The sequence below is a fragment of the Eptatretus burgeri genome, chromosome 2 (genome assembly GCF_056783735.1).
Source record: "Eptatretus burgeri isolate ZD-2024b chromosome 2, Ebu_testis_v1, whole genome shotgun sequence".
NCBI lineage: Eukaryota > Metazoa > Chordata > Myxini > Myxiniformes > Myxinidae > Eptatretus > Eptatretus burgeri.
Genome location: NC_140962.1, coordinates 6,404,451 through 6,427,137, shown reverse-complemented (window position 1 = coordinate 6,427,137; position 22,687 = coordinate 6,404,451). Strand labels below are relative to the sequence as shown.

General features: G+C 40.7%; 1 protein-coding gene across 3 annotated transcripts in view; it reads right to left on the bottom strand.

The window, feature by feature from the left end:
* LOC147031317 (uncharacterized) overlaps positions 1-722 on the bottom strand; it is a 29,690-nt gene extending 28,968 nt beyond the window's left edge. The window contains exon 1 of one of the 3 annotated variants that reach the window (XM_085861621.1): positions 664-722. The gene's annotated coding sequence lies outside the window, so the exon portion shown is untranslated. The other 2 variants (XM_085861631.1, XM_085861645.1) reach the window with 2 other exon arrangements.
* Positions 723-22,687: the final 21,965 nt, after the last annotated feature.

Genomic DNA, 22,687 nt, shown 5'->3' with positions numbered 1-22,687 from the left:
AACTAGGCAAGCCGTTTGAATTTTGTTTGCGGGCAATCAAGCCGGGCATTAGCACGGATAATTTATAGCAAACCTGATACATCACAATGACGTCATATTCGTTTTTATGACGTCATCATTAAGAGGACGAGGATCTTTGCTCATTTGGGCTTGTTTTACAATGATTGTTTGAGTCAACATAGGCAAGTCCACAATAGGGGAGACACGTGAGAAACAGGTACACCATCGCACTGTTGTACATTATTCAAGGTGAGCGACATACACGAGGTTTAAAAACTTTTGCTCCGATATTCATCTAATGGGAAACTCCATATCAACACGAGTTTCCTTCCGAGGAACATTGAACGCAGAGGAAAGTACATCAGAGCACGTGCTACGGTTGCCAACCTATGGTTGTTTGTCCGTGCTTCTCTTACTTTAAACGCTGACAGTGTCAAGCAAGGAAGCAGACATTTTTAAAAGTCTTGGGTACGAGTCGGAGTTTGAACCAGCAACCTTCCACACTCACACCGGACGCTCCAACCATGACGTCACTGGATCTGGGTAAATTCCTTCTTTAAGACAAACAGATGTACGGATAGTGATTTTTAAAAAAACATCCAATGCGCGAACATTCGTTGGAGAATACACCCCTGTGCAACACGGCCGGCACTCGCTACTCACACGTGATCAACGCGTCGTCCACGACAAGCTTCCGCTTACATCACGTGCTCACTCACATTTGGTCATTTCATTACTTCTTTCATTTTCCGGATTTTAAAGTAAAAAATTTCAGTAACTTTTAAACACATATATTTTTTTATTAATTTTAAATACCTGTGTATTTATGAGAGAAAAAAAAAACGGACACGACGAAAAGGAAGAAAATGAACACCAGCTAAACCTACAGAAATGGAGTCGATACACCATTTTAAAAAGCTTTTCAATTTAAGGATGGGTGAGGAGGGGATGAGAGGGAGGAGGGGATGGGTGAGGAGGGGATGGGGAAGGAGGGATGGGTGAAGAGGGTGAGGAGGGGATGGGTGAGGAGAGGATGGGGGATGGGTGAGGAGTGGATGGGGGAGGAGGTTTTGGGAGGAATTAACCTTAACCTGAACAGCTCTGTTACCAATAAGGTGGTACTCATTTTTATAACCTCTAAAAGATGACAGGCCAAGTCAACCCACCTGGTGTTATTTAAATAGTTAAAAAAAACAAGGACTTGAACTCAAGACCCTAAAATCTTAAGCCACCGACCTGAACCATTAAGCCAACATCAGGCTTTGCAGTACTGATGAAGAGAATTCACACCATAAATCCAAGAGGAAATCCTCAAAACTGGAGCCAAATACAAGATCAGCAGCGTCAGCAATCTCTGAAAAGGAACGCAAAACATCAATCTCTCAAGGATGTCAAGCTCAGGCACACTGACCTGAAAATGGTGAAGTAGGACGACACTGGCAAGCAAATTGTACTTCAAGCCAAGCACTGACACAGTGATTTTTGCTGATGCGAGTTTCTCTGTCAAAACAATGATATAGTAATGTCTGTTAAACAAATAACGAAATCTCTGTGCATAATTTGCATTCTTCCATTTCATGAAATTGAACACATAAATTCGTTTGAAAATAGATCACGTCGTTCCACGTCATTGCTATCAGCAATTCTGAGTTGTTGGGGACCTGTTATACATTTTTCAAAAGTTGTTCTATATTTGCATGATTATGTAAACTGGAGAGTTCACAAAACAACTAACACCGCCCAGTCTTGAGAAAAGAGGACCTGGGAAGAGTCTTTTAAACTCTTCCTTATTGTTTTTTCCGAGCACGATCTACATTTCTCAAGAAGCCGCCATTTTGTCTGAGAGAGAGCAAGCAACAAATTTGATTGTTCGAACTGATGTAAAATGCTGTAATATTTTGTCGTCGTACTGCTAAACGGAAGGCCTTTGAAAGTGACAACAAGGCGATTTGTATTCCACATTGTTCAAGTATATCATTCACTTGATATAAAATAAAGATTTTAAAGGCTGTAGAAGAAAAAAAGTGGAAGTTTACCACCATTGATACACCATCTTTTACATCACCTTATTGAGCAGGTTACATGAGTTCTTCGTGCCTGTTTTTTGTCATTTATGACATCCTTAAAAACAGTTCGTTTCCTGTTTGGAATTATTTTTACCTCCGCCACCGAAGTTGGAAGGAGGTTATGTTTTCACCCCTGTCTGTATGTATGTTTGTGTACACGATATCTCAAAACGTTGCGGATGGATTCGGGCGAAACTTGGTGGGCATGTTGAGTGTATGACAAGGATGAGGTGATTCAGTTTTGGCGAAGATCCGAATCCGGATCTGGATACGAGAGTTATTTAATTTTTTCAAAGTGATTCTTCGCCATTGAGAAATCAGACCAAAAACGATATAGAGAATGATATTTCAAAAATGTATTGGGCCAGATATGTTCTTGTGGATCAGTCATTATGTGGTCGAGGTATGCACTCCACCGTATGGTATGCACCCTTCTAGTTTAAAATGTTATTATTACTTATCACCCTTGCCAAGACACTGCTTCGGCAGCACCACCACTCTGTAACAGCGTATGGTACATATCGTACCATATCGTACTTATTCACTTTTTTTCGAGTCCCGTTTGGCTTTAATTCAAAAGGTGCTTCAAGCCAGTTGTCACACGTCAGCACTCACTCACTTCGTGATGTCAAAAAAAAACATCCACACTATCCTTTGGAAATAATTTATGGATCTGTCTATTTATATATCAAATAGCTACATGCCTACATATATGACCTTGGCAAAAGTTGGAAAAGGAGATTCTTTTTCTTCTTTCATATGCACCACCAGCACATGGCTGTGGTTAGCATCATTTGATAGGGGTGGGGAAAGAAAGGGTGTTGGCCGTGCCATTTGTGCTCGCATCCTGTAGGTCAGAGCAAGAACTAGGAATTTGACCAGGATGGGCTGCCAATAGGTCACCTACTCCGCGAAGGACACGGTGAGATTTTTAACGTCCTTCAATTAATGCTGGCAGACGAGATGCCAAGTTTAACGTCCATCCGAGGGATGGCACATGCATTACGTTGATGAATCACCCTGCCTGTGAAACACCAGGGTGACGGTTCATAGCTGGGTCGAAATTTTAAACCCATGACAGTCAGCTCAGAGGGCAGTGTGCATACCTCTTGGGAAGCTATCCTTCCAGCACTAAAACTTAGCCAAATCTGAACTATCGTTTCGGAACAAAAGGAGTGAAGTTTAGTGACACATCGCAATCTGACCAGTTTGGAGGATCACCAGCTGGGTGTGCGTGGGCATCGCCTTTCATTCACACGATGGCAGTGCGGGGGCTGCCCACTATGCTGAATACCCTTTCCTATGGCAACGGCCAGACCTGCAGCATGAAATACAAAAGCGCTGGTCTGGAGAAAAGAGCTCTTTGTTGGAAGTGCTTGGGTTTCCCGCGTGTCGGGACTGGTTGCTTTGCAAGAGTCCGGTGCTCTCTTAAGTCTCCTTTGAAACATGACCACAGTTTACTATGTTTGTTTCAGTAATCACCTTTCATTAGCACTCGGATTCGTTTTTTAAAATCCCAAATATACTCGTGGAAGTTGGTTTTCATCCATTATGTCTCCCGCTAGATAAAATGAGAATAACGACCAGGACAGCTCATTTGGTCGTGTTTCGATTGCCGACGGAGTAAAATCTACCTCCAAACTGTCATCGGAGTGCCCTGCAGACAGGGTGTTCCATTATAGAGTTTGCTTTGATTCAAAAGGTGCAACAAGCCAGTTGTCACACGTTCGCACTCACTTGGTGATGTTAAAAAAAAAAAAATCCACACTATCCTTCGGAAAGAAGGTTTTGGGGCTGATACCCTGACCTACTTCCAATTACACTTCTGCTCTGAAAGATTGCCTCAAAAGACTATAATCTTCCAGCACTTGATGTCAGACTATAAGCTCCTTACTGTGAGTTAGGTTAGTACAGTGAAATCATTGATGCTGTTCACTTCAAGATATAAGTGATGTATTAATCCAGAGGAGGCCATCTACTTACTGAGTATGCACAGGATAACAGGTTTGAATAGGTAAATTGAGAAGTTACAAGGTGAGTTGAGAAAAGGAAGGGAGGTGGGAGGATAGGAAAAATAAAGGAGAGTGAGAGAGACGTCGGAACGAGTCAGGAGAAGAATGGAGGGTGGGAGCAAAGATTTGTAATTGGAAGAGAGGGAAATGACAAATATGAGGCACATTGGTGAAGGGTATCAAAACTTCCACGATTTTCACCCCCCGTTTCCCTTTCTTCCTCTTACACTCCACCCCCACAACCTTCGTTTGCTTGGGAGTCCTCCCACTTTCTCGTTACATGCCAGAATGGGGTCCAGATTGTGCAACTTACAAACCATTACCTTTTGCAGGTAAAAAGGAAAGAATGCGGCTTACCTGGCACACAAGTTGACTCAACTCCAAAACGCTACTAAATTTGAAGCTAGCCAAGACAGTTGTACAAGACATCGCAAGACGTCGTGCAAACCAGCATTGGATCAATTTATGTCAGGAAATCCAGATTGCTCGTGATGATAAAAGCCTTCACGCCATGTATGATGGTATCAAAAGAGCACTTGGTCCTGCTATTACCAAAGTCACTACTCTGAAATCCAAAGATGGCAAAGGACTCTGACAGGAACAAGTAAATGGTCTGCTGGGGAGAGCACTATTCTGAGCTGCTCTCATGTGAGACGGATATCTTTCAGGCCGTGCTCGATTCTCTTCTGCAGTTACCCCATCATGGATGAGCTTGCTGTGAAAACCTCATTATTTGAGCTTCGGAAGGCCATTGACTCTCATGCAGGAAGGAAAGGAACTGGCAACGATGGAATTTCAGCTGTACTGCTCAAGTATTTAAAACTCTATCTGCTACCATACCTTTATGACCTTCTCCTGTGCTGGAGAGATGGCTCCTTCCCACAGGATATGTGTGATGCAAACATCATCATCATGCTGTACAAATACAAAGGTGATCAGGGAGATTGCAACAATTACTGAGACATCTCACTCCGAAGCATCACTGGGAAAACCGTTGGCAGAGTCATCTTCAAGAGGCTCCATCAACTAGCAAAACAGAGTATACCCAGAGGAACGGTGTGATTTTAGAGCAGCTAGATCCACAGTAGATGTGATCTTCTCCCTACGTCAGCTGGCGGAGAAGTGTAGAGAGCAGCAAACGCCACTCTATCATGCTTTTGTAGATCTCACAAAAGCATTTGGCACCATGAGTAGGACAGGTCTTGATCAGATATTGGGGAAAACCATCTGTCCCCCAAAGCTACTCAGTCTCATTCATTCATTCCATGATAACATGCATGGTATGATACAGTTTGATGGCTCCACTACTTACAGTTTTGAGATAAAGAATGATGTGAAGGAGGGGCTGTGTCTTAGCCTTTACTTTGTTGGCATCTTGTTCTCTGTGCTGTTGACCTACACCTTTCCTGCAGATGTGGAAGGAGTGTACTTTCATAAGTGGTCAGAAGGAAAGCTCTTTAGCCTGTCCAGATTTAAAGCTAAGATGAAAGTGTGGCCAGTCGTGATCAGAGAAAACTCCTCGATGCCGATGATGCTGCACTCGTTGCCCACATGGAGGATCCACTTCAGCCACTCACGGATCGTCTCTCCAATGCCTGCACCATGTTCTCCCTCACTATCAGGCATCAGCATTGAGAAAACTAGTTTTGGGACAAGGTGTCGTGTCTCTGTCCATGATTAGGCTTAACACCCCACTGGAAAGAGTCAGCAAATTCTTCTATCTTGGTTTCCAAGGTGACAAGCAACCTATCCCTTGATGAAGAACTCTTACACACGCATTCGTACATAACAAAGGCCGCCACTAATTTTTGCCAACTGACAAAACAGGCTTGAAAGATAATAGACTGACCATGAGGACGATGATGGTCGTCTGCAAGGCCTGCACCATTGGCATATTGGTGTATGGCAGCGAAGCATGGAAAACTTACAGCTGCCAAGAAGAAAGGCACAATAACTTCCACCTTCAATGTCTGTGATGCAATCTTGGCATCTTGTGGAAGGACAAAGTCACCAAAGCAACAGTTCTCTCAGAGACAAACGTGCCAAGCATCACAGCACTTATCAAGCAAAGAAGACTTTGAAATGAACAGAATGGAAGATGGCCACATCTCAAATGGTAAGCTACTGTATATGGCGAGCTATCCTGAGCCAAAAGACTAGGAGGGTGCCCAAAGTTTCATTTTAAGGATGTTAGTAAAAGTCAAAGAGGAAGTTATCCAAGGTATCGTCAAGTCAGGCCAGATCAGATCTGTGACTTGCGACAGGTACCATGTAAACCTGTACTAACCTGTTCCATGATCAGGTTGTCGGCTACTAACCCGTCTCCCCCACCAGGTTTTCTGGTGAGGAGGGTGTTTGGATATGGACACCCAGCAGGATGAAAAACAAAAGCTGTCAAAGGGCGGAGGAGCTCCTTGTGAGCCAACGGCAATCCATATCTAGTACCCAACTTTGTCTGCGGATGTCCTCCTGCTGTTGGGTTACTTCTTATTAGGAGGTTGGTGGCAGGATTAGCACCCCGGCCACCGTAAAATCCTTCATTCCGCAAAACACAAAAATGCAAAGAAAATTGAAAAGTGTCTCCGTGGGAGTACCTCCTGTGCAGCTTCCCTTCGCAGGGCAGCTCATCGGATGACATGATTGGGGCAAAGCCTTCAGGACCCCCACTCTTTGATGATAAGAGGAAAACTACGGGGTAATCTTCCCCGGTCGGATTACGGTAGTGTGCGTCGGGGTGGTGCTGAGGTGTCGTCCACCAGACGGCGTCTCCTTGGGTTAACCTGAGGCGGTCCGTTTGGCGAGGTGCCTGGAATGTCCTCTCCCTAAGAGAGGATGATCACCTGTCTCTGTTATTGAAATGTATTTGATAGACCTGTCTTTGAAGGCTCTGAAGTGGGAACAACAGGTTTAATTCGGAGATGGGCCTTTACTTTGTCAGGCTGTTTCATTGATGAAACGTAGGATGAAACACAACACAGCACAGCACAGCATCGTAATATGGGTGGGTCACATGACTCTGTTTAACCACGCCCCGGTGTACCCATGTATGCATGCATTATCATAAACGACTGATACATCTCAGTTATCATCTGAGGTCAAGCGCTTCAACATTGGTATTGCAGCACTCTCTGAGGTTTGGACACCGGATAGTGGTGAGACCATGGTCGGTGGTTACACCATTAGGAGGTTGGTGGCAGGCTTTGCACTCCAGCTACCGTAAAAACCTTTCATTCCACAAAACATACTAAAAGCACAAAAAAACCCCAGAAAAAACCACTCCGTGAGAGTACCTCCTGTGCAGCTGCCCTTCGCAGGGCAGCTCACTGGATGACGAGATTGAGGCAAAGCCTTTGGGACCCACAATCTTTGATGATTGGAGGGAAACCATGGGGTCACCTTCCCGGCTCAGATTGTGGTAATGTGTGTCGGGGAGGTGCTGAGGTGTCATCCAACAGACGGCGGTCTCCTTGAGTTAACCTGAGGCGGTCCCTTCAGGTGGGTGCCTGGAATGTCCTATCCATAAGAGAGGATGATCACCTATCTCTGTTGTTATCTGAGGTCAAGCAGTTGGACATCAGTTTTGCTGCACTCTCTGAGGTTCAGACACCTGATTGTGGTGAGACCATGGTGGGTGGTTACACCTACTATTGGTCTGGTCACTCTGATGGTTACCATACCCAAGGTGTTGCTGTAGCTGTGTGCAATAAGGTGACTCCAATGATAATTGAAGTAACACCAGTCAGCGAGCATGTTATAAGACGAAGGATTCATCACTCCTTGGGTGTCATTTCCTTGGTCTCTGTTTATGCTCCAACTGAGGCGAGTGATCCCACCGTGAAAGATGCATTCTATGCCACGCTTGAATCTGTGGTTGATCAGTGCTGCAGGCGAGATACTCTTCCAGTCTTGGGGGATTTCAATGCATCGACGACTGGAACTGATAGGGATGGTTATGAGACGTGTGTTGGTCCACATGGGTCTGGGACTGTGAACCTGAATAGCACTAAGTTCCTTGACTGTGCAAGAAGTCATGGACTTAGGATGGCTGGTTCATGGTTTCAGCACCCACAGCCTGATCACTGGACTTGGTATTCCAACGCTGGCAGTGTGGCAAAGGAGATTGACCATGTGCTTGTTGGTGGTCGCTGTAGGATGATCCAGAACTGCAGGGTCTACCCGAGTGGTCAGTTCCTCAATACTGACCACAGGCTTGTTGTAGCAACTCTGAAGTTGCAGCTTAAATCCAGGAGAATGGTACCATCCCAGCCTACACTGGATGTTGGCAAGCTCAAGGATGAGATGGTAGTTGAGGAGTTTGCAAACAGGTTGAGTGGAGATTTGAGGGGTCTTAAGAGTTGTGGAGTGCCTTCAAGACCACCGTCTTTGATGTTGCCGGTAGATACCAAGGAATCCACTGGAGGGCGAAGAAGAATTTTGTCCCTCAAGGAATACTAGATACCATTGACCAGAGTCGCAGGGACAGGCTGAGTGGCAGAGCTGAGCTGTTCAGAGAGCTGAGGCGTAAAACTTCACGTGCATTAAAGGTGGACAAGGAGGCCTATTTTGTGAGAAATCTGTGAGGGGGTAGAGCATCACCTGTGGTCAAGTGATTCTCGTCCTGCTTGCAGGGGAATTCGCACCTCGTGTCCCTCCAAGCCCATCGCTCGGTGTACAGCAGTTGGAGCAGAGGGCGGTGGGCTCTTGAAAGAGGAGTCCGAAGTGAAGTTCTGCTGAGCAGGTTGCTTTGAGTGAAAAATACCAGGCTGATCCACCAGATGTTGAGGTGGATGTCAGGGGTGTTACTATCACTATTGCTGACCCTCCAATCAACTGTGGTCCACCTTGGTTTGTGGAAACACTGGTTGCGGTGAACCGGTTGAAATGGGGTAAAGCTCCAGGCATCTCTGGTATCCATGCTAAACTTCTCAAGGCTGGTGGAAACGCTGCACTCGTGTCGTAGCATGCAGTTCTGTGCTCTGCCTGGAACACAGGCATCATCCCAACCGAATGGAAGAGGGGCCTTGTTGTCCCTCTCTGGAAAGGTAAGGGTGATCGCCAAGCCTGCAACAACTACCGAGGGGTGACGCTGCTCTCAGTGCCAGACAAGGTATTTGCTCGGATAATTATTGATCGGGTTCGCCACCATCTCTGACTTATTTGCAGTTGTTACTGGAGTTCATCAGGAGTGTGTACTGGCCCCCACACTTCTCAGCACTTGTATGGACTGAATTCTGGGGAGGATGTTAGAGAGATCAAGCTGTGTGCTCTGGAGGTTAAGATCTTTGACCTTGATTTCGCAGATGATGCAGCCATCTTTGCAGAGACTCTGGATATCCTTTTGTGGGCCCTCGAGGTGCTGCATGCGGAGTTGGAGCCCCTGAGATTACGGGTTTCCTGGGTCAAAACTAAGATCCAGGCTCTCAATGACATCTTGGATGCTGCTGTCTTGTATGTTCTTGTTTGTGGTTAGGATGTTGAGGTCACAGGTAGATTAACTTACCTTGGCAGTGATCGTCATGTCGCTGCTGGCTGTGAGCCAGAGGTCAATGAACGTTTTTGACAGGCTTAGGGAGTCAAGGATTCACTGGATCATGGGGTGTGGCACTGCCGGTACCTGTGCAGGAGGTTGAAAGTCCGAGTCTTCAGGTCTTTGGTGCTTCCAGTTTTGCTCTATGGATGTGAGACTTGGACTCTGACCAGGAATCTGAGAGGGAGACTTAATTCCTTTGGTACCAAGTCCCTTCGTAGAATTCTTGGCTCTCACTGGTCAAACTTTGTGTCCAACAAGCGGTTGCTGAGAGAGGCTCAAATGAGATTTGTCACCTGCATAGTCCATGAGCTTCAGCTGTGGTTGTATGGACATGTGGCTCATTTTCCTGACAGTGATCCTGCTCACCAGATTCTCTCAGCGAGGGAGCCTCTTGAGTGGAGGAGCCTGTTGTGCTGACCACGTGCCTCATGGTTGCAGCAGGTTGATCAGTATCTCAAGGAGATGGGTATGGGCCAGGCATCTGCCTGGGGGATGTCCAGACGGAGGTCCCTGGAGTACCGGCAGAAAGAGGATGCAGCGACGTGCTGCTCTGGCACATGCTCCCGTACCTGACCTGAGTAAAAGGGATATGAAAGCCTTCAACATTGATCATGACAAGTAGCTGATGACAAAAGTGAATGTTAACCTGATTGGCTGTGGGTAGTGCAGCACCACCACGATGACCAGTGGTTTCAGCAGCTCCATGGTCGATGGATGTGCCATCAGCAGGGACACAGCCTTGGTCACCCCACATTACCAGCAAATGACACTCCCAGATGTGACACTTGTGGCACACTCTGTCTTTCCAGAATTGACTTGTTCAGCCATCAACAGAAGAGTAGTTGATTATCTGACCTTCCCAACGTTGATGCTGCATATCCCTCATCTCACGTCGATGGGTGGTTGCCAATGAGGACAGCCTTTTGCAGGTCAGGGAGGAGAGTGAACAACCACTAATTTTTAACCACAACTACCTACTGATAAATAGCAAATACAACCTGTCGCGTCGCTGACAGGAACATTGAGAGTGGGAGAAAAAGAAGGGGGAGAGGGAGAGGAGTGGGAGGAGAGAGGTGGAGGGGGGGGAGAGAGAGAAGGGAAGGTAGGGTCAGGGGAGGGAGAGGAGGGAGGGGGAGCGAGGAGGAGGGATATTAAGGTGGGGTGGGGAAGCGAGGAAAGCGAGGGGTGCGAGGAGGGGTTTCTCGATTTCAATATCGACCCAGCTCTCAACCATCACTCAGTGTTTCCCATGCAGGGCCAGCACCTAGATTTCCCGGAGGATCTGTCAGCCAGCACAGTTGGACAGTTTACGTTAAAGGTCCTACGGTGTCTTTCGCGAAGAGTAGGTGAGCTATCGCCGGCACCCTGAAGAAATTTCAAATTTCTATATCGGCATCAGGCTTGGGCCAAATATGTTCCCCAGCCATCTCCACAAGAAGATGGAAATAAATTAAGCTGGAACAGTCATTGTCGACCTATCGACAGCGAAGGTGATTTGAAGTCAATCAGCTTCGTGTGGATGCGTGCAATTGAAGAAACCCTTCCCAACTTCTTGGCTGTTGAAAATCATAATCCATCGGAGAAGGAATACTCAGATAAAGTTGTTCTGCCAATCAAGTTCTTGCTGATAGGGGGCGCACAATGCAAGGACCATTTGGTCTGTTTATTTTTAATCGTTATTCTTGATGGCCCTATTATTTCCACCTTCTTGTGGGGAGCGTCCATCAACGACCAGTGCTGGCAGATTAGTCCTCTGGCTTCAGGTCCTTCTGATGGACAGTGCACAGATTGATACATCACCCTACATCTGAAACACCAGGAAGGCAGTTTATATCTGGGTCGAGATTCCAATCCAAGCTAAACAACTCAAAGGCAAGTGTGCCTTCCTCTAGAGTCTAGAGTCTACTCTCGACCATCCTGCCAACCCATATGAGTACATTTCTTTAACGTGTTTCAAATGAGTTGATTTACCGCACCGGTTGGGGAAGAAAATGGAGCTATGGAAATGTTCGTAAATGAGGTTCAGAATTAAATGTACAAAATGACATTTCATGATAAAAGTTGGTACATATTTGTGTGCGTTGGAGATAAGGAGGTGTGTGTGTGTGTGTGTGTGTGTGTGTGTGTGTGTGTGTGTGTGTGTGTGTGTGTGTGTGTGTGTGTGTGTGTGTGTGTGTGTGTGTGTGTGTATGTGTGGACCTCTGCGTGACCACCTATGGGTGAAACTCAATGGTTTCTGAAGCGACTCAATGGTCGCTGAAACCGTGTCATCTCTGCTGCGAGCAGGATCGTTGCCCCAAGAATGGTTACCAAATTCCACTGAACTGAAAAGGCTCTTTTCAGATGCTGTCGTGTTTCTTTAATGCCCCCCAGCATAGTTTAAACAGTCAGCATATTGTCACTGTGCCCGGATCACTTATAGAGGATGAACTTGCCAAGATTGAAGCTTGGATGAGAGGGTTTCCTTGCGATGGAGAAATCAATCCAGTGAACAGGTTCACCATGTTCATTGGCTTTCCAACCCGAACCCTCTCTTGCACGTGTCTGATGAATTAATTGAATGAGATGCTTTCCACTAATATCCGATCATTTAGTGAACTGATGTCCTCAGAGATGGCTATTGAGAGGACATTCGAAACGTTTTGGAAACGCTGTTATCTGTTGTGGCAAATTGCATCATCTTCAGTGGAGTTCAGTATTACAGCCTTAAACAGCAATCAAGCATTAAAATGACCATCCGCAAAGTTACTGTATGTAATACAAGTTGGGTCACTCGTCAACATCGGGTTACTTTGGCTTTAGCAAAACATCAAGAAGATTCCTTTTGAAGCGTAAGCAGCAAGGGGCCACTGCATCAGCGGGACAGCTGCGCTCCCAGAAATGATGCAAACAAGCAGCCACAGGCTGCGCACACGAAGTGACGATGTATGACCGGATAACAGCTCACAAACTTGGCTCCAACTTTGATGGACCATTTGTCCGTTTCCACTTGAGGTGTGCCAAACGGGTGCTACAAGGATAGCCGAGAAGTATGGATGGCACTCGCCTTTGAGCTTTCGAGCCTGGGTTTGAACTTCGAAACTCATCACAGCTATAAACTGTCGTCCTGGTGTTTTGCATGCCATTGTCGGGTGATGCATCATTGTTTACACTGTCCATCGGAAGTCCACCAGCACTGGCATTGGTTGGTGGACGTTAAAGTCATCGGGCACCAGCCCTGGTCAAATTCCAAATTCCTCCCTCAACTCCTGGTAGCAATTGATGTCATCTTTTTTCATATCCCTTGATGGCAGGTTACACTGTTTGCTCTCTCAGTGTGTGGTTGTCTTGAAAGCATGTGCTCCGACATCATAAACTCCTACACAGCTTGTTCTTATGTCACATGTGCCTGTGGATGTCTTCTACTCTGTAGGGAAACAGTGATGATGTATGTGTGTATGTACAGCATGTATGTCCAAAATGTATATGTGTTTATATGTATGTCCACTATGTATATGTGTTTATATGTCTGTACAGCATGTATGTCCACTATGTATGTGTGTGTTTCTATGTATGTACAGCATGTATGTCCACTATGTATATGTGTTTATATGTATGGACAGTATGTATGTCCACGATGTATGTATGTGTTTATATGTATGTACAGCATGTATGTCCACTATGTATATGTGTTTATATGTATGTACAGTATGTATGTCCACTATGGATGTATGTGTTTATATGTATGTATAGTATGTATGTCCACTATGGATGTATGTGTTTATGTATGTACAGCATGTATGTCCACTATGTATGTGTGTGTTTATATGTTTTAGCAGTATGTATGTCCACTATGTATGTGTGTGTTTATATGTATGTACAGCATGTATGTCCACTATGTATATGTGTTTATATGTATGTACAGCATATATGTCCACTATGTATATGTGTTTATATGTATGTACAGCATGTATGTCCACTATGTATATGTGTTTATATGTATGTACAGCATGTATGTCCACTATGTATATGTGTTTATATGTATGTACAGCATATAGGTCCACTATGTATGTATGTGTTTATATGTATGTACAGTATGTATGTCCACTATGTATATGTGTTTATATGTATATACAGTATGTATGTCCACTATGTATGTATAGTATGTATGTCCGCTATGTATATGTGTTTATATGTATGAACAGTATGAGTAGGGTGAATATACTGGTTCTGGCTCACTTTTCCCTATGTAAATGAATGGAGGATTTTCAGCGATTCCCTTTTTTTTTCCTTAAAAATAAACCCCCTTTTTATCCCAAGGTATATTTATTTGTCTACCCTTTTAACCTAGGGGCTCCCTATTCAAATAACCCATACAACAAGATAAAGATTTGTTAAAGGTGATTCGAAAGAAATACCTAAAACGTCTAAGCCCTGGGACACTCTTTATCAAATAACCGATGCATATTGTTTAGCTCACTCATTGAACCTATAAAGAATTGTTCATTCTCAAATTCCTTCAATAGTTTAATTTTCTTTGCACAATAATCCCCATCTAAAATATTGACAAACAAAACATTTGAATCTTTATATTTTTTAAGATACCCCTTTTGTGCCATTACGAAATGATAAACTTCTCTTAATGCTCTTGTTTGACCACCTCCTGAGCCACAGGTTATTTTTTGTTAAGCCCCGCCCACTTTTGCCAAGCCCCGCCCACTTTTCATGAGGTATTTTTTATAAGCCACGCCCACTTCTCCTAAGCCCCGCCCACTTTTCCTAAGCCCCGCCCACTTTTCATGAGGTTTTTTTATAAGCCACGCCCACTTTTCCTAAGCCCCGCCCACCTACTCTTACATCATTTCCAGTTCATCTCTGACTCAAAGAAATCACTAGAAAATTCCAGCATGTTTCAGTTTCTATGGTTTCCATGTTATGAAATGGTTTCCAGCATGTTATGAAATTCCACCAGGGAATTTCCACAGGAAACCACACCCAACAGTCTTTCCCTATAAAAGCCTCAAGCCCAGGCTCCATTTTAAACATTTTTTTTTTTTTGCTGGTGATGGTGTGCTGTGTGCTTGCCTGGAACTCTCTGACTTGTATGGAACTAAACCTTCAAGTTGATGAACTGGATTCAAACCTCTTATCCATTGAGATAAGATTTTATTTTCCTATTTTTAGTTCCTTTTAAACATCGACTCGTTTAATAATTAAATAACTTAATCAATACATTATTATTTTCTCTCACAGGAAATTGTATCTGAAATGCAATATGAAAATACCGATTTTGCCACAACTTGGGGTGAAATTGTTGGCTTGATTGAAGACCTTATGAGCGACCAAGACCGACAGAATGAGTTCATCCTTGATGATTCAACCAAAGAGTTATACCTTGGAGACCAGCAAAGTCCTGAAAAAGAGTTTTGCAACAATAGTACTCATTGTGAGTTATCAAGACAATACCCCCTGAACAAGTTATACCTTGATGAGCCAGAATACAAGTTTTACCTTGGAGACTCACAATTTTCAGACATTTTGAAAAATGGAGTTTTCCTTGATGATCCACAGTTATACTATGTGAGATCTATCACTGAAACCCATAAAAATTGGAAAAAATGGAGATTTCCTTGATGATCCACAGTTATACTATGTGAGATCTATCACTGAAACCCACTATATTTCTGGAAATTGTGATTCTACCTTGGAGTCTTGGATAGATGGTTATATTTTTGGAGACTTGAAATGTGGGTTCTGGCTTGATAACTCACAATGTGATACATATCTTGGAAACTCAACAGGAATGTGGTTATACCTTGGAGACTTGGAAAGTTGGGTTTATTTTGAAGACTTGAAATGCTACCACTCTTTGGGATCTAAACCTATCAAGAAAATTCTTACTCCCTCTTTCTACGTCATCAAACCTGAAAGCCTTAAAAGACAGAATTGGAAGAAGAGAAAAAAACATAAAAAATATACATTGTTCGTTCTGGGAAGAAAGTGCAGGCTTACTCCCCCTTTCTACGTCATCAAACCTGAAAGCCTTAAAAGACAGAATTGGAAGAAGAGAAAAAAAAACGTAAAAAAAAAAAAAATATATATATATATAGGTGGAAATCTCATTTTGAAAAAGACATTGTGTTGGGCGAGGATTGAGTTGGGGTTGAGATTTTGAATGTGAGGGTTGGGACACACACATACACATACACATACACATACACATACACATACACATACACACATCAACAAACAAAAGTTAAGCCTTGACTATTCAGTTGAGGATTCTGTGTTTGGGGTTCACAGATCTAAGAACGTCCCCCTTGACACACATTATATACTGTAATACACCTCGGACTTGTCCCTCTAGTGTCCACAAAGGTGTATAGTAGGAGGGAGTGAAGGGACAACCCATTGCTCCCATGAGTATTATCTGCTTAGTTTTGTCTTTTGTAATTCCTGTGAATAAAATGAACCTAAAACCTCTTCCCCTTCCAAATCATATATTTTATAAGTCCAAGGAACCGTATCTATTATATCAACAATTTTAAAAAGTTCTTTCGTCCATCGTTCAGTAAAACCCTTTTCAAAATGAGATTTCCACCTATATATTCTTACGATATCACCAACTTTGAACTTAGGTTTTCTGACATTAATCTCTTTTTCATATTTTAATTTTGTAAATGTTTCTGATGGTTTCATATTTGTTGACGTGTGAATCGTGTCATTATACTTATCCACAATATCCTGAATAAAAGATGACCATTGTTGTGAACCGAGTTGTGTGAATTTTTTATATAGTCTCTCTTTTTAGGTACGATTAAAACGTTCAACAACAACTGCCTTCCCTTCATTAAAGGTACTGTATAATGTAATACTGTTATTTTTTTAGAAAATTCATAAATGTCTTGTTATAAAACTCTCTACCCTCATCAGTCCACAATTTTTAGGTTTTCTCTTACTTTTATTAAATATCTGTTGAAAAGCTAACATAAGAGTATTACCTGTTTTGTTTTTTAAAGGGACAACCCACGCATATCTACTCCTCAAATCAATAACGGTTAAAGCATACTTGTACCCCTTATCATTATTGAGTTCAATCAAATCAGCAGACCAGATATAATCAACTTCCTTGGAATAAACTTTCCTTCTCTGAAACTTTGTGAATATTGGTTTATGTAATTCATCAGCTAATTGCTCTTCAGTCTTAATGGCATCATTAGAGCCTATAAGTTTTTTGAATTTCCAAGTCCAAGTTTCAATTTAGCACTGATCATCTTCACAATGAACTGATCAACTTTTTCTCTCAAGGTTGGATTTTGTATCAGAGATAAATTATACAACATTTCTCTATCGGCTTCATGCTTTTCTTCCAACGTTGTGGTATTCCCATAATCAATATCATGTCTCATGCACACTTCATCAACTCTATTGATTGGTTTACTCCAGGATTTAGGATTGTCTGCCTCATCTAATCTTTTATCCAAGTTTGTGCCTGGACCACAGAAAGAATACCCTGGTAGATGTAATTCCCCTGGTATTCCAGTAGTTGTAAATTTACTTCCTGATAAAAACTTTTGTATTTCTCCTCCGAGTTTGTGTTTGGAGATAAATTGATTTTTTTTTTGAACCACACACCGAACATATACCTTTTTGTATAACCCTGTTATTTTTACTTTTAATATATAAAATATTTTTAGTATTAGTTTTCTTTTTACATTTGAGACAATAACTCATTTATTTATGAGAAAAATTCCTGAAGAGTGCAAAAACCTTTTTAGTTTCCAACATGCACATTTGAATATTCATTTTTAAAACATAAAGAATCCTTAGAAATGCCTTCACTCTCTTCTCCATTTATTTAAGAAAAAAAATGAAAAACTTGAATTAAAATACATATCTTCTCGATCTCAATACTCTTGTCGAAAGTATTGCAAATAGACTTGTCAATTCTTTGTTTTCCTCCTCGGTGGGTTGAGTTATTTTCTGTAATACCACCAATCTTTTTTGAATCTCACTGGTTTCCATATTTTCATATTTATTTAGTCTCGCTCTTTCCTCCCTCTCCTCCCTCTCCCCCCTCTCTCTCTTCTCTCTTTCCTCCCTCTCTCTCTTCTCCCTTTCCTCCCTCTCTCTCTTCTCTCTTCTCTCTTTCCTCCCTCTCTCTCTTCTCTCTTTTCTCCCTCTCTCTCTTCTCCTTTTCCTCCTTCTCTTTCTTCTCCCTCTCCTTCTCCTTTTCCTCCTCTTCCCTTTCTTCTTCAACTCCTTCCTCATCCCTTACTATCCTTGAATCGCTTACACCCCATAGAATATCATACATATATTCATCAGGATTTCTTGTTATTCCTGTATCCAAAATAATTTTTTTTACAACAGGAAACCAATAAAATTTCTTTTGAATTTCTAAAAGAGCCTTATCTTTTCTTAACTTTATAATTTTTTCATTATTTAACATTCTAATTAAATCTAAAGTTGTCGGTTTATCAACATCAGCATAATGCCAATCTTTTATTGAAAATACCTCATTCTTATGTTGTAGAACATATTTATTAAAATACCGAATACCCTTTTCTTGAAGGTATGCTTGGACACAGAAATGATAATTTTCTTGAAGCCTTCTTGCTGTCATTTATGTATTAGAAATATATGTTAGAATAATATTATGGCACGAAACACCTCCCCATCTTCCCATAGTTAAATCATTTTGTATTTCCTTACTTATTATATATAATCCTGTTTTTTCTGTTTTCATGAGATAAACAAGGGCAAAACCATTATTATATTTACCCTTATTAAATTCTTTCATTTGTTGTTTACCAATCGTGGACCCACAAAACTCATTCTCGATACCAAGTGGATAATATTCTTCCTTACGAGACTGATTTAATTGTTCCAGGTCTTCGAGGTTAATTTTAAATGACCAATTATACCCTAAATCATTCATATCATACCCCCATTGTTCTATTCTCATACAAACGATACTCCCTTCTTTATAAAAATTTATTTTAATTCGAACTGTGAATTCTGTATGACCTGGAGATAATATCAACACTTCTGTATCTTTGGAATACACAGCCGTTTTTATTTAAGGATATATATATTGTGATAAATCGTTTAATCTCACCAGGTCATTCGCGTCAGTCGGGCTTGGATACTTTTTTAATTTATAAGCATTTTTCATGTTAATATTTTTGGTTATATTATATTAATGTCGTTCAGCCTGTGCCTTTGTGTAATAATTTGATAAATCAATATCCAGTTCTTGAGATACACCAAAGATAGAACCATCTTTACCAACATAAGTCATTTATATTAGATTAAAAATAATATCATAAAATTTTTTATTTTTGTTGAGTTGAAATAACACATATAGACATAATTGACCACAACACTTGGAATTTAATTCTTGGACTTGAAATGTTTGATAAACACCATTCTGTAAGAATTTTATGACTTCAACAGGTGGTGGAAGACCAAAACTATCAAAATAATATTTGTCTTGACTATTAAAAATACAAACCCAATGAGAACCGTTCCCATTATTATCTTCTAAGTTCATAATAATATTCTTTGTATGTTTCGGCACATTTGTTAATTCATCTCTCATACAAATAACCACATTATGAATTTTTAATTTCTTACAATATTTAACAAGTTGTAATTTTGATGTTGTATTCTTTCCAAATTCTTTCAACCACTCATCAATGCTCATTTATTAATTAGAAAGATATAATCCATTACCTCTTTTCGTTAATTTTACACCTGCTTGTGCTATAGAAGAAAGCATATCTCCAACTAACAATCTCGCTTTATCAGGCAGACCAAGTTTTTCAGCAAAATCTACAATTACACCACTTCCACTAATTTGTTTCTCCAACTCTTTGTTATGTCTTTCCAATTCTTTTTGAGCCTGGAGTTGAGCCTTCCTTTCTTTGGCAGTTTTCACTGCTGTTGAAATACCACCCGTCAATGCTCCAACCGCACTTAAACCAGCAAATAAAGGAATTAGAAATGGGAGAAATCCTCCACTCGTCTCTCTTATTGAATATTTTTTCAACATTGGTTTTGTCATTTTAATTTTAAGTGAGCCAGTGTCATTCAAGATTTTAACCTGTTCTCTTATGAGCAAAACATCAATTCTTACTGCTCCTTTTCTCTGAATTGTATTAACGTTAATCGTACAAGGCTTTTGATTTTGAACACAAGATGATAGTTTATGAAGATTGATTTGATTAACATATACCCCAGTTGGTACTTTGCCACTCATTTATTTAACAAAAAATTATGTGAGACTAATCATCACACCATTATCTGTATTAATCTGCAATTCTGTTTCTTCCAAAAGCAAACAATATGTATCAACTTCTTCACTCTCTCCTCTTTCAATGTATAGGGAAGTATCCACTCGATTAGACTTTATAGTTTCCTTTTGAGCGCTCAGGTCAAACGCATAGATTGTATACAAACTTTTAAATGCTGTCATATCTAAAATAGGTTCTTTATTTCCATTACTTTCACACACCTTTTGGTAAGACTTGTATGCTTCAGCAAAATCATTTTTTTCCCAATTAATTTCCAATCTATCTCATGGATAAAATGTTCCATCTAGAGAAACGCGAAGTTGTTTCACCTTAGCATTATCACTCAATGCATTATTCTTATCAGTCGCAGTATCACCATCTGGCTTTTTAAAAATCATCCACAGATATCGTGGCTTTCCTTCCAGAACATCCAAATTCCACGTGTAAGTAGTTTGGTTGAGTATAACGTGTTGACATCTTCTTTTGAGGTATGATACACTGAGTGGTTTCTTTGAGTTAAGTCTTCGATTCAGCATCTCTTCTGTTTTAAGATTAGGAGTATATTCACTGATATACCAACTCATCTCCTCAATTACAAATTTATTCTGATCACCAAAAGCATTACCAACACCAAAAATCAATCGATTTTCATTATCATTCCTCTGTAGTTGAAATCTAATTTTAAGACCATACAGAACTTTATCATGATCATAAAATCCAAATATACCTTTAAGAGGAACTGCCACAGTAAAACTATTTTCTGTTTTTGTATCATCATTATACATTCCTTTCCTTTGAGTATATCCAGGGTCTGTGTTTGTTCCCGTTGACATATCAGGAATAAAACCTTCGACAGACCCCTTTCCCATTCTATCACTGAATGTATAGAGTGTAAATTTCATCATTTCAGATACAGCAGAGACATAATCAACCGCTTCAACTTCTTGTGTTCCAATATACAAATGCACACTATCAAACATTTTCCAGAAGAAATCATTTGCAAGTGTAGCGTTTGTGTTATTCCCAGCTTTATTGAATTTAAATTTACACAACAAGAAACTTTCGGAGAGATTCAAATAGGTTTGTTGATTATTTATTTCAAAACTTTTTGTACCATTCGTATTCCAGTCTGTTCCAGTTATTGCATTTACCTTGAAGTAATCTTCTTTTTTAGTGGAGTTTGAGATAATAATAGTATCATCCAAATCATAGATACTATCAATTGCTTCCATACTTGTATTTATTTAGGAAAAAAGATGTTAAAACTTTTGAAACCCTGATCCAAGTATTTGAATTATTTTCTGTCGTTCTTGGGGGGACAACTGAGTTTTGCCTTTCTTAATTTCTTTTATTGCTTGTAATTTATGAGATTCCTTCTGAGCATCTTTTATACTCTTTACAGCACCTGCTACATTTCCCACAGCAGAAGCAGTTGAACCAATTAGATCTTTATGTTTAAGAATAGTTGAACCAATACCCATTAGAGTATCAATTATCCCATCTCCTCTAAATTGATGTCCAACACCCCTTTGTCTCTTAGGTTTATAGTATCCTCTACCAAGATACATACCTTCACCCTTGTAGTATGGAGAAAGGAACATCCCATCCCCTGTAATTATTTTATATTTTCCCAACTCGTGTTTCCTCACAATAACCATCGTATTTATTTATTGGAAAACTTCACGTAGGTGAATTCTGATGGATATAACTTCTCCATTAAAAGAAATCACACGATTATCTTGGTCGGTTATCCTAAAATTTACTCTGTGTATGGTTTTTCCTGACACAGGTAGATAAACCAAATTTTTAGGTTCCATATTGAATTTACCAATTGGGGTTGAGTATGCACTGAATGAAAATATTGTATTTGTTTTTTTTCCATCATTATAAGCACCATCAATCAAATCACAGTGAATTAACACTGAATTTATTCCTGAGGATATTTGAATGACATTATCATTGTAAAACGTCCCATTAGTTTCAATCTTTTTTGAGGAGAAACCCAATAACTATCTAAATGAATTATCAATTGTGAAATCAACCTTGTAGTTATTTTTAACTTTAATCGTTGATTTTGAAGTATGTTTTTGAATGTTTATAACAATATTTTTTGGTTCATCACCCTGTTCTTTCATAAGACGAGCAATTTCGGAAGATATTTGAGAAATCTCATATGCTCCGGGTGAGACTGTTATCGTTTTGTATCCACTTCCCGGATTATAACTAAACTTGTCATTTTTCTCGGTTATATTAAATAAGGTATTATAAGTTTCCATGGACAATAAAGATGCCTCATATTCTTTTGTTGTGTCAAGTTGTAGTGGGTATGGGAATGAAGATGTGTGGTCGCTTGTTGTGAAATTGAAACTAAGGATTGTGCTTCTCATCTTATTTAATATGAGATAAAATGTCTTTATATTGATATTTATTAATTATTTTCATGTTCATCAACTGGTCTAAAATGGCTGATGCTTCATTAAAACAATTGTTATTTCCAGCCTTCTTACTGCCTAACAACAATAACAGTCTAACTAATTGCAATGGGTCATTTGGAAGAAAACTAACACCTGAACCAAGGATACTTAAAGCCTCAATAATGTGTTTCTCCTTCTCATTCTTCCTACTTTTACCAGAAAGAATAACCTTATAATTTAGAGTGTTCAGCAGATCAATATATACTCTATCATCATTATTTTCCATATCCAATGGTTTATCAATATACTTTGATTCATCCCTCACAGTTGAACCTTGTCTTCCATCTTTTGTGAGAAGAAACATTAATCTCGGAGTTAGTTTAACAGG